Raw genomic sequence first — 14,017 nt, 5'->3', positions numbered from 1 at the left:
TTTCAGTAATTTTTTCTTATTAATTCGTGAACAATGTCTAAAAAAATGCTACAGTGATTTGTTAATTTTTCAATGTTGTTACAATAACTTACTGTAGCATTTTGATAAATCTAGAGGACGATGCTAACTGAATTTGAAAACTGAGACAAAAAAAATAGTGTCTACAAATTTTGACTAACAAAAGACAACTTGGCATAAATGGTGGGGTGGGACTTCAAAAACACATTAATGTTCAACTTCTCAAGTTTTCCCACAGTACACAGGGAATGGGAATTGGGTTAAATGCACAGACAGACATCATGTAAAAACTGTATCTACTTTTCAGATATCTTCTATAGCTGTTGAGAATTCACATATATTCTTCCTGCATAAAGTTTTGAGAATACAATTCAATTTCTCTCCTTGTATTTTTGTTATTTGCCTTTTTACATTATTACCACATTTACTTGGCTAAACATTCTAATAGATGTCTTTGTTTGTCAATAGCCACACCACAACCAATGACAACAAACGAGGCTAGCTAAATTTAGTGATTAGTGTGGTGATTAGAGTCAAGGACCACCATCACCACCAACAATGATAAGCGATGGTTTCTAACTTTTGATTCACTTCAAGTAACCAATGATTATAGGTGTCTACAATATAATAATGATAGGAAATTAGTCAAGAAGAATGAATTGAAGATACTTCGGGTAAAAGTAAATTATGTTGATAGTCTTTCTGGTTTACATAGCACCCAGAATACTTATTCACTAAAACCTTAATAGGAAGAAGAAAAAGCAAACCAAGAAACAGCATAATCGTTGTGAATCACGTTGCCTCTTTCTTCATCGACAAGTGTTGATAGCTGAGAATTTATGGGGGAATATAAAGAACAACAGGACTCCTTGCTTGATAAGTGCCATCATCCCAAACCAAAGAAAATGATACCACATTTGCATAAATGCTTCCCTTAATCCTAAGCGTGAATGGCTGTCGCTGGCCCAAAGATGAGAAGACCAAAACATTTGGCACTACTTGGATGTTTAGTGATGATGGATATGTGGTTACTAAAGCTCTATATCTAGATGTAGCTGATCCAACATTTGTAACAGTTCTATGGAAAACAACATCAATATACCTTGACTGTTTTGTGGAAAAGGCAAAAGATGGGAGGTTAAGGTTCCAAGCAGCTATAGCTTGTGTACAACTGCTATTATCTCCTGTGATAATTTGCACCAAACGGGTGTCATAACCTTGTCCACACAGAAAACTAACATAATCCATCTCACCAGCATCATAAACTAATCCAGGATTTAATGCCCTGATGGGATTCATTTGCCCCGCACCATAAGCAAACTCAGCTTCTCCATTAAGTGCAGCCCTCATAGGGGTAGCTGTAAATAAAAGAACAAACAAATTTGGCTACAAAACATACCTGGCCCATTAAATTGGACAACTAAATAATACAAATAGTTAAATGTTTTTCAACTTAAATTTATATTAGATTTTATTTTTAAAAACAGAAAACAGAAATCGAACACACTCTAACTCAAAATTTTCTATCCTTAATTTTACCATCAAAGTAAGGGTGTGAAAGTAGCGTAGAAAAAAGGGTATAAGAAAAATGTTTTTCTTATATTTATACACGTCTTTGTGAATTTTTTTTCTCATTTCCTGTCTCTTTCCATTTTCTCTCAAATATATACATGTAAGCAATAAAATGAAACTAATATATATCCTAATGGAAAAGTTTCTTTGATCATGTATATTTCTTAACCGAGAGATAGGAAAAGTGATAGAATGGTCACAGTATGTGTGGGTAGCAACAATTACCAGTTGTCATTAGTGCAGATTTAATCATTGCAGGAGACCAATTAGGATGGTATGATTTGATGTAGACTGCGACTCCACTCACATGGGGGCATGCCATTGAAGTGCCAGACAATATGTTGTAGTTTGCTACTCTACTATCTCCTTTAACACCAGAAATAGGAGAGATTGGAGACCAAGCAGCCAGAATGTTAACTCCCGGAGCAGCTAGATCAGGCTACAAAATTAGGAAACAATTGGAATAAGCAAATAACCTTGAAAAGGACAACTTGGTATTACAACTCTACTATGAAGTTACCTTAAGAGTGTCTAGAGTAATTGCATTTGGACCTCTGGATGAGAATGGAGCAATGTAAGGGGCATATGAATCATTGCCTTCATAACTCTTAAATATAGTAGCTGTTGGATAACTGAAACAATTGGTAACATGTAAATAAATCACTGTCAAATATAAACAAAATTGTATATCATATATATATGATCTTATTGTAAATTTTTGTACCTCGTTGACTTCAAATAAGAATATATGAGTAACCCGTCGTTTTGGCTAAGATGAATTGCTGGTATTGCAAACGTAAATGCTGAAACTAAAGAAGTGGTACTCGCAAATATAACACCAGCAGCCTTAGAAACAAATCCCACTCGTTTAGAAGGTAGAAAGCCTTCACACAAAACAATTTTTCCTCTCACCAAAGCTTCATTCAAAGAATTTTGATGGCAATACCTAAGCATAGATCGAATAATGTTTGAATTAAGTCGATCTTAAAATGCTATATAAAAAATATTGCTAACTACTTACCAAAATAATATAAGAGAGAGATTGGTAATGGTAAGTGTTGATACCTGGATACGGAACTATTATATCCACCAATGATGTTGGGTGCATCTCCAGCATAAATTAATGGATAGTGATTATTTTGGAGATCAAATGTATTTATCGAAACTCCCTGCATGTTGAGAGAATCGTATAAGAATTTTTTAATTATTTTTAAAAATAATTATAATAATTTATTTTTTATTCAAGGAGGAATGCACTCACTATTGTGAATCACAAAGGATGCTCGTATACGACCATGGTACCAAAAAGGGACGAAAATTATTTGTTATACTCACAACATTTTTTTATACACTCTCCTGGTATATCTTGTAAAAATGTCAAATCACTCAACTCAATAATAAAGGAGAAAAAAACTTGATAAAAAGGTAATCATAAAATACATATATTAAATAATTAAAAAAGACTAAACACAATGTAAGATTTGAATTCATGATTTCATTGCATGCTCAACAATTTGGATTTAATTTTTTTTAAAGTGAGAGAATGTATAAAGTGAAAAAAGTAAAATTTTATCCACTACTAATTTAAATTATTTTATAAATAAGTAACTTTAAATTAATAACAAATAAAAAGGGTCAATTTTTTACAATTCTATCAATAGGTTTTATTAAAGGGTTTGATTTCTGTATTTAGTTGTCATGAAATGTACTAAATTAAGAAGAAGAAGAAACTTTGCGTGCAAAAAAAGTAGCTCAGTTATGATATATTATAGAGGCTTGAATGATGGAAGGAATTTTATTTAAAGTGAGTTTTTCTAAAAAAATAACAATATGTTTACCATTGATTTAATTTTGAGTTTATCATCATCTAAATTTCCTAAAGTCCAAGGTAGATAAACCCTTCTTACAGAATATTACGTATCCATGCATCATTTCTGTAATGAATTTTACCTGATAGATCTTGCCATTGCCCAACTGAACATTGGTAAAAAACTTTCTATCTATAGTGCTAGCAGCTACAGAAAGGAACCAAGGTGCAGTATTTGACATCGAGTAAGGATTTGGGCCCAAATTATCGGCAGTTTTAGATGTCAATATCCCATTCTTCATTGCATGGAAAGCTCCTATTGCATATACGTCCTCAAAATAGTTAGGGTGTATCACCTCTGTAGGTCCTAATGATACAGAAAGTATGTCAACACCATCTCTAATGGCTTCATCAAATGCTGCAAGCACATCAATATCTTGACATATGTCTGACCAACACACTTTATACACAGCAATACGTGCTAATGGAACTCCTCCCCTAGCTGTCCCTGAGCCAAGCCCAAATAGACTTGCAAACCTAACTGAGTTTCCAGCAGCGACAGATGCACAATGAGTCCCATGACCATCTGAATCTCTTGGAGATATGATGTCATCTTTTCCAAACCCACCATTAATCTTAAAGTATTTTGCTCCAACTATTTTGCTGCAAATTAACAGACACGTATGCATTAACAAATTGCTACAAGTAATCTTTCTATTGCGGTAGTTGATTGCCACACACACACATTTATATATATTACATACTTATTGCAAGTAAAGTTATGGCATGTTCCCTTCCATTTCGGTGGTGGTGGACCAAATCCTTTGTCATTAAAGCTCTCAGACTCAGGCCAAATTCCACTATCAATTACTCCAACGACCATGTACTTTCTGTAACGGTTCTTCTGACTTGTTCGGGGAAGCCTAGGAAATCCCAAGACCTTGATGTTTGAGGCTTACTGTTTCTATTTGGTATAATAGATACCACACCATCCATTTCTGGCCAAATATATCAAATTTGTTCATACAATATATACATTATATATGAGTTATACATAGATATTAAATGCATCTTAACGTTACCTCTCATTTTCATTGTTTCCTCTTTTGTTAGCCTCGCAACAAATCCATTAAAACTCTTGTAGCTATGCAGCAAAACGTCTGGTGCAAATTTGCTGTTGGGAATAGTGAGTATTCATAGAAAGAGAAACTATTCTTGTACAATAAAATTATGCAAAAGTATATAGAAGCATGAAAGAGAAAAGAAGAGAAGAAAGAAAAGTGTATGATGAAATAGAAAAAAACAGTATTATAAAAGTGTTATAAAAATATATTATATGAATTATATAACTCTCACAAAAATGCCCTTATGTTAGAGTAACCTTTGCAATATTCTATTCTCAACATCAAATGTTAAATGCTTGCATAATTGACATCGAATGGCATATTATGTCTTTGAGCAGTGTTTGTTTTTTTAACAATGATGACACTTATCTTTGGATTTGAATATACTTCATATTAATTATTTAACTCCCTCCCCACCTACTCATGTTAAAATATTTACATATATAACTTGCATAAAATATTCAATGAAGAGAGTAATTAATTAGAATGCCAAATTGTGGTTAACTTTTGCATCTAGCAAGATACACCAACGTGTTATAAGACATTATCAGAACAAGTGGTAAGTCTAAATTTGGTGGACTTGAATTTTAATATGAGAATGGAAGGAGTGAATTACGGAGATTGAACCCAGTAGAGTAGCAAAATTATGGGGAAATTTAACCATAACTATTATGAATTAATTAGAGAAAGAATCTTTGGACCTTCAGCGAAATTCTACCAAAAAACTAGCGTAACTACACTTACTAGAGTTGCTGATTCTGTGGTTTCTAACCCATGCACGTTCCTTTGCGCAAAATTCAATGTAATTATAGCCGGAGCGCGTTGATATATATATAGATAATGCAATTTCAATAGTTTTGTCTAACTTTTTGGGGCTAAGAATTTAGAGGAGCAAAGGCTTTTCTTTTCTTGGAGACAGAGGATTGTGAAAATAATAGGGTGAAGCTTTAATTCATCATTTGAATGCACTCTTTTACACACTGTAAAGTGTTGAATTATCAGGAAATGAAAAATCCAACCTAAACTCTATAGTGGTGGATTCTTTTTCTTAGTTTAAGTTAATTTGTTTTGATTATTTGTTTGCATCTATTATTCATGCTTCAATGATTTGATTAATGATGCATGGTATTATTAGATCTCTAGTAAATTTGGATTAGGGATTAAAAGAGGCTAAATAATATAATTGGTAATACTTTAAGAACAGAGATTATCAATTTAACTTTTTTTAGATTAATATTGATGTTAATATTTTTATAACTAGAATTTTAAGGAATTAGGTTCTTCCGTACGAGAAAAGGTCAATATAACAAGAAAAATAAATTTCAATTATTTTCTTAAATTTTATCTTCAATTTATTTTTAAAATTTGGGTTGAGATGAATTTTTATTACTTTGGTCGCAGTTAGAAAGACTTGTGTCCTAGCATCATTTCCAAACTGAATCATTTTATTTACTTAATCAGTTGACCTTTTTTTTTTTACTAATCAACCTTTATATAAAATTTACGAGTACATTAATGAACGAAAATATTTTTAAGAGTATTAACTCTTAAACAAAAATATTTTTAAGAACATTCTTAAATAAAAACAATTTTAAGGATTAAATTATTTTTATCATTTTATTAAGTCATTTTTTTCTACATTATTTATTTATTATTTCAATTTAATATTAATTAAAATTTTGAATTTTTCATAATTCATTTATAAATTTATTTAATAGAACAGAATATTTAATATTATTTATTATAATATTTTTTTTATTTTATATTTTGAATTATTTATATAAAAATATTATTAGTTCTTTATATTTTGGTTAAGTTAATTCACTTCTACTAACTAAAATAAAAATATTTCATTTTACAATTAAGCTAAAAATAGTGGTAAAATTATCAGATAGTATTTAGTTTACAAAACCATTTAAAAGATATAGTTAATTGTTATATTAATAACAACTGACACACTTGACATTAATTAATTTATCTATCAAGAAGAAAAGGCTGTATGTTGTCAAATTTTCATAGCACGTGACGGGTCTAAAATTAACCTAACCTAAAACTTTAAAAATAAAATATTTAAGGTTTAAACATGTAATTAGTTTCTATAACTATATTAATTTTATAATAAATTTTTATAAAAAAATTAATTTTTAAAATATTAAAAGATTAAAACTTAGTTTCTGCAAATCTCAACTTTTATGTATATTTTTTAATATTTTATTATTTTTAATTAATATTTATAAAATAAGTATTTAATTACATTTTAAATATTTATAAAAAAGTCTCTTGAATTTAATTTTCCTTCGTATCTAGTATTTGACTCACTCAGCTCCAACTCATTTAAAATATATTTAGGAATTTATTTATAAATATTAATTTTAAATAATAAAATATTATAAAATTAAATAATGTAACATGTCAAGTAAAAAAAATGATTTAACTTCTTAACATTTTAAAAATTAAATCTTAACAAAAAAAAATTTATTATAAAATGTATTATATTTATAAAGATTAATCATATATTTAAAATTTAATTACATCAAAACATAAACATACATTTTAAGAAAAAAAAAACATAAACATATACGTACAAAAAGTTACCAGTCCCATTTAAGCTGAGTCTAGTTACTGTTCTTATACTAACATAAACTGTGTGATACTATACTATTCGTGTGTTGCAGTATACCAATTGTATGTTTAATACAATACTATAAAATCATTAAAATATTGAATAAATTAACACAATAAATTAAATTAAATATATTTTCTTGAGAATAATTTATTGTTCTTTTTTAGACTTTGTTTTGGGTTAATTTTTAGGAAAGGGGAAAGAAAGACAAAAAAATTTGATAATAGATCTTGCAGCATAAATTACATAAAAAAAAAACTTTTAAAATTTTGAAACAAGATTGGTATAGGACACATTTTAGACTCACGTACTCTAATGAAAATGGAGAGTAATTATTAGTTATATTTACATAAATGTTTAGTTTTAAAAATCATTATGATTTTTTAAATTGATTTTATTAAAAATATTAATATTTAGTAAGTAAAAAAATCTTTTATTTTAAAATTTTTTGTCAGTATTTAATTTAACAAAGGCTGATTCTGTACTCTTTTTAAATGTTAATAATAATATTTATAAGAATAAATGTTAAAATTAATAATATTTATCGAGATTAAAAATGTATTCAAATCTTATTAGTTAACAGTGCAACCTGCCGAGGACACTTTGAACTATACTTGTGTGGAGCAACTCTGCGGATCCAACGCCCTTAGGATGCTCCCCCATGTAGACGATGTAAGTCTGTACGTAGAATATGATTAGAGTGAGCAAGACACATTAGAAAAGAACAAAGAAAACGGAAGTACGAAGTGATTCTGAAAAATATTCGACTTCATATCAAATATTCATTTTGAAAGTAATCCAGAGGATTTTAAACTTTAAAGATTTGTATGTATAAAAATGTTTTTTTTTTTTGTAAAATAATAAAAATATAAGCAATTACGAGAATTTTTTAAAAAAGAAATTCACTTTTGTTTTCAAGATGAAAAAGAGTGAGAAAATCAGGAAAAAAAAATCACACAAAATTAAAGTCGAGTGTTGTACACTCAAAAGATATAACGTGCAGTATGCTCACAAAGAGTATATATATAATTTACCTTTCGTTCATCTTCAGAAAATGACTGAGTCAGAAGCAGAATGCACGTAAGAATTCGAAAGAGATGGGAAAAGCGTAGAGAGATCATCTTTCTGTGACAGGGAAATCTGGATATGGGATAATGTATTTTCATGCAGGTTCTACCTGTGAGTAAAGTTATAAGGGAAGAATGTGAAATGATAGCTAGACAGCAATGGCCACCACAATCAATTCAATGTACCACCATCGCACCCATGTATTTGCATGGATGATAATGTATTAACAACATAACATATACTACGTTTAGTTTGCAAAATTATTAAAGAAAGAAGAAGCAAGTTTCCAGTTAATATTGGTAGCATTTTAGTATATGCATTATTACAAAAGGTAATTTAACATTTTAAAGTACTATTCAAGAGATGAATATGTAATTTATTCTCAAATTTACAGGAGCAAGAATAGAGTAACAATATATAATTAACTCTAAATTCATAAAATTAATATAACTAGGGCTAGAATATATGCTTCCACTTTACAACAATTAAGGATGGAAGATTTAATTTGTATAATATAATACATTTAGACACACAAAGTTAATAAACAGAGACAAAGCAGCAACAACTTAAAATTAAATATAAGTCAATATAATTAAGAGGAACAAACTTTATAATTACAAAGGAATAAATTAGTATAAATAAGAGTAAAGTAACAGTTGATATATATATTTGAATATAAGTCAACAAAATTAGCAAGGAAAGCAAGAAAATGACAAGTTATAATTAAATTTAAGTGAATAGAAATGATAGAAAAGAAGAGCATAATAGTAATTTACAACATAATAAAAATAAATATTAAATAATAACTAATATTTCACACTATCCCACTCAATTTCTCACTCACTCGTAACTCTCCCTCTCGACTTAATCGCTGATTTACGGCATGTCAAAGGGCAAAAACCGGCCATTCCTTTTTATAGCCAAAAAATGATAATGAAATGGTACACGATTTGCACGTTTTCTCAGGATATTATTTTTATATTATTTCATCAGTGTGAAATTAAATTACTTCGGTAAAAATTTTATTAAAAATTTTCATTGTAAATAAATTTATACAAGGTGTGATTTTTTAAATCAGAATTATATATTATATTTATTATAAATAAATTACTTTTTATTATATACATATATATAATTTATAAAAAAATTATTAAATAATATATTTCTTATGTAATTATATATATAATTTAATATGTCTCCTTAATTCTTTTTTAAAATTAATTATACAATTTATTATAACAACAATAAGAATAACTCATCTTATTTAACTGAGTGGGATTTGTACAAGTTACTATAATAAAAATATATTTATTAACTACAAAAAGATATTATTGACTGATGGAGGTTGATTCAAGTGTCAAGCGAATTAGTATCGCTTACGTAAGATCTTGAATTTATGTCTTTTTATATATAAAAAAGTCTCGAGTAGTAAATTCACTTACTACAACTAAATACGCAATTCGAGTTAGATCTGAATTAAATACAATAAAAAATAAAAAAAAGAAAAAAAAATATTATTGCTATAATAACCTGTAGTTAAAATCATATTATTTTTTATGTTTTAAAATTATAAATATTTAAAAATATTTTTTAAAATATTTAGAAAGACATGTAACGTGAGAAGAACGAAATATAAAACTCGTTACAGGGTACGATATAAAAATTTCTTTTATCTCATATTATCTAGCTCTTCAAGCAACATTATTTTTTCAAAAAAAATATTAATTACACAGCTTACTACAGTAGAATAATTTTTTTTTTATAAAAATATGATTATTGAAACAGTTAAAACGCAGTTAAGAATTCATTTTATTTATATGAGATATTACTAATATAGATATTATTAAAAAGTTCCTAAGACTTATGTACTAAAATTCAAAAATTACAGTAAAAATGTGGTAGTGGCATTCTTTTATTATATTTTTTATCTTTTAGTTTTTTCAATTAGTATTTTAAAGACTCTTATTTTCATTGACTTGATAAAAGAAAAAAGAGATACCAAGTCAGTAATTATATTAGCCTATACACATATAACCCACTGTAACTAAATTTGTATTTATAGATGTAAAAAAATTATAAATATATTTAAATTTTATTTTCATGTAAAATGCAACCTTACATACATTGTGCTAACTCATAAATTATAGAATGAGATACAACATAAAGGAGGAAACTGTGCCAAAAGAGTCTCGTGTGCTATGTTTATTCACACGTGAATCTAATATGACCTAACATACCATTGCCCCCAACTCATACATTATTGAATTAGATACGATAAAGGAAGAGACCACGTAAAAAGACACCCTTACGTTTTTTTTTTTTTTACATATATCTTTTGTTTAAAGCAATCTTGTTTTACTTTAGTAAAATTACTTTCAACAGTAAAATTACTTTTTTAGTATTTAATATAATTATATTTATTGAAATTTAAATTCAATACTACAAATTAAGCTAGAATATAAATAGTTAATTTAAGTGATCAGGTGCTCCTTAGACTATATTTAATTTTTTTAGTTTAAATTGGTGCAATTTTAATTTTTTAAAATTTTCTGATAAATTCACTTTTTATTTTTAAAAATAACTAAACATACCTTTTTTTTTATTTTTACACAAAATTATTAATTTTCATTTTTACAAATTAAATTATTCCTTATTAAAAAATTATCAACCAAAACAACAAAATTTAATATACAAATAACTGAATTTTTCTAAATTTTATTTGCTGAGTCAATCTTTAAAATTTTTAAATCTTCTCTTTCATCTTTGGACGAAATCCGTACAAAAAGTAATTTAACTTCATTTTTTATTACATGATTAATTTCTTTTCTTTTTTCACTCACAAAAAAAAATAATTCTATATCTCATTTAATAAAACATTTTAAATTTTATTAGGTGTCTATTTAATTTCATATTTTTACATTTTTAACATTATTTCAAAGTTTGAAATTTGTCATAAATTTTAGACATTTGAATGAAAAATATAATTTAAAGTGTTATGTAAAAAATTTACTTTTTTTTTATAAATAGTCATATGAATTTTTTTAAAATTAAAATTGACTCAGAATAATGTATAAACTACAATTTTTTTCTTAATACAACTGATTTAATATTTATTTATTTTTTAAAACTAGAATACATAATATTTTTAGGAGTCATATTAAATAAAAGCGTTTTAGATATTATCTTTTTTCACATTCATTTTATTCAATCTTATTTTCATTTTTATACAATTTATTTTTAAATTTTATATCTTTTAAATTTAATCTTACTAAAATATTTATTCTTTCAGTGTATAAAATTTATTAAAATTGATTTTTTTTTTGTAAAATATATTTAAATTTGTATTTAAAATTTTATTTATAATCACAGCGCAATGAATGAAATTAAAATGTATTAGTGCTGGAATTATTTGGATTTTAGCTTTATTAGAAGAACGAATTTAAAATTTGAAAAGAAGTTCAACTGAGAACCATGAAAATTACGTCACCTAAAAAATAATTTTTTTATAGGGATGGTAACGAATGTAATTTAGATTAAACTGAAAGAAGCTTTTTTTTTCTTAATAAATGCTTAATATTGACGATAGATAACTGGTTAAAAAAATTATTTTAACCATTTATGGATTTGAATTTGGAAACCTAATTTTTTAGGTTTTTTTTTATTTTATTCTTGTTAAAAGAAAGAAGAGAAAAAAAAAAAAAAAAAAACACTTGTACGTTTACTGAATAAGTAGCGAAAACATAACGTAAAAAATACTTACCCCTAAATTTAACATTCTTATTACACTTTCTACCTTAATGTATTAAATTAAAAACTTGTACTTATTTAATATACTTTATTCATTACGCATATGGTTCCTTTTTCTATCCAATTCTCAGTAACCATGTGAATCCCGATGATTAAGTTTAAAATTTTGAACCAAAAAGTAAAAATAGTTAATGCAATTATATTAATTTATACTAAAACTTGAAATTATAAATTAAATTAAACTATGTTTCTGTCAGTTAATTCTTGTGTCGACCATAAGAGTATTTTACACAAATAAAATGTTTTTTATTTAAAAAATAATCCTAATTCTTATGAACCTTTCGTTGCTCTTTTCTACCTTCACTTCATCTGCTTCAGGATAAGAAGGAATCTTTTAGCAAGGATCCAAGTTAAATACTGCCAATGACAAAGACAGCGTACATTAGTTATCTGGCTGCAGTGGAGCCTCAACTCCTAGCAAAGAAACAAATCAAAGCATGCATAAATCTTTCTACAATCTTACAGTACATTTATTCAAACCACAATCAATTATTTTTATGTAAATTGACATGAAAATAATTATAATTAAAATGTAAAATTTTGTCATAATTTTCAAATGTTGTGGCTTTTTTAATAAAAATAGTTTTGACCATAAATTTAAATTTATCATTTTAATTTTCTTGGAAAAATATATTTTCACTAGATACATTATATATAAATATATATAAAGTGAAGACTGAGTTGCTTAAAAAAATTATTCAAAAACTCTTTATAAATATTAAAATTTGTCAATATAATAAAATTAAAGTTTTTAAATGAATTAAGTCTAAATTTTTTTTATCTAAATAAAAATTAATAGTTTGTTGGAAAATTTTATTTTAATATTTAACTTATATTCTTAAATAATAAATATATATTAATTATGAAATTATATATTTATAAATAGTTGGTTATTTTAAATAAATATATTACCTTAATAATACACACACATATATAGAAAAGAAATATTATTTTCACTCGAAATAAAACATAACTTTACTCTTTTAAATAACAATTAAGGTTTAAAAATTATGCTTTACTAACTTGTTTATAATTCTTTTTTGTTTTAAAGTGTGTATATGTATAAATAATTATATTTTATAAATTTATTAATTCATTAATAATAATTGAATTTTTTTAAATCTCAGACTTTAGAATTGAATTTGAGTATTTAAAATAATATTTTAATTAAAAAAATACAATCATAACATTAAAATAATAAAAAATAAATATTATATATTTTTAATAAAAATTTACTATTTGGAAGAGTTAGTATAATCAATCACAGAGCACCCCTAAAAAGAAAGGTGTTAATGTAGTCAGTAAAAAACGACATTAAGTCAAAATTCAGTAAAAGTATCAAACACGTTGCTACACAAATTAACATTTAAACCGTGTTTAGGGAGATAAGAAGAGAAAAAAATTAATAAAAAAATTATTATTTAACGTACATAATATATGTACTGTTTATAATATTAGTATAATAACACTTAACTTATATTAAATAATTAATTTATTATATCACTAAATATTAAATAGTTATGAACACAAACTTGTAATTCTTAACTAAATAATTATAATATTTAACCCATACTAACTCATAACTTTACATTTTTTTACTCATAAAACATTTATTTTCTAATTATTAGTTTCGCTAGACGTAGCTAAGGTTTTAAGCTCTTTTACCAGGGGTGCGCAGGGATGGAGCCCTAGATTGAGAGTGAGATTCAATTAACAATGTTTATCAAAACCATATAATATGTATTCAGCAATCATAATATATAGAGCATCCCTCAGGATTCCTCCAAAGCAGCTTTATTATCAAGCGCAAAACCACCTGAGTTGAGAGCAGAAAGCATAAGAGCTCTTAGCTCTCATTTGCCAAACTTCATATGCACTTCCATATAACGATGCAAATATTCTCCCAACAAAACCGTGTGGATCTTTTTAATTCCCTCTAAATCTCCCCAAAGAAACTTTCTGCAGTGCTCAACCAATTAAATTCATCGCACAAAGAAC

The 14,017-nt window shown here is 26.3% G+C and overlaps 1 pseudogene; it reads right to left on the bottom strand.

The window, feature by feature from the left end:
* Positions 1-855: 855 nt before the first annotated feature.
* LOC113874480 lies at positions 856-8,265 on the bottom strand (annotated as a pseudogene).
* Between the last annotated feature and the right edge of the window lie 5,752 nt (positions 8,266-14,017).

Source organism: Abrus precatorius, unplaced genomic scaffold, assembly GCF_003935025.1.
Source record: "Abrus precatorius isolate BTA unplaced genomic scaffold, Abrus_2018 Scaffold8, whole genome shotgun sequence".
Classification (NCBI taxonomy): domain Eukaryota; kingdom Viridiplantae; phylum Streptophyta; class Magnoliopsida; order Fabales; family Fabaceae; genus Abrus; species Abrus precatorius.
This window is presented reverse-complemented; position numbering and strand designations above follow the sequence as displayed.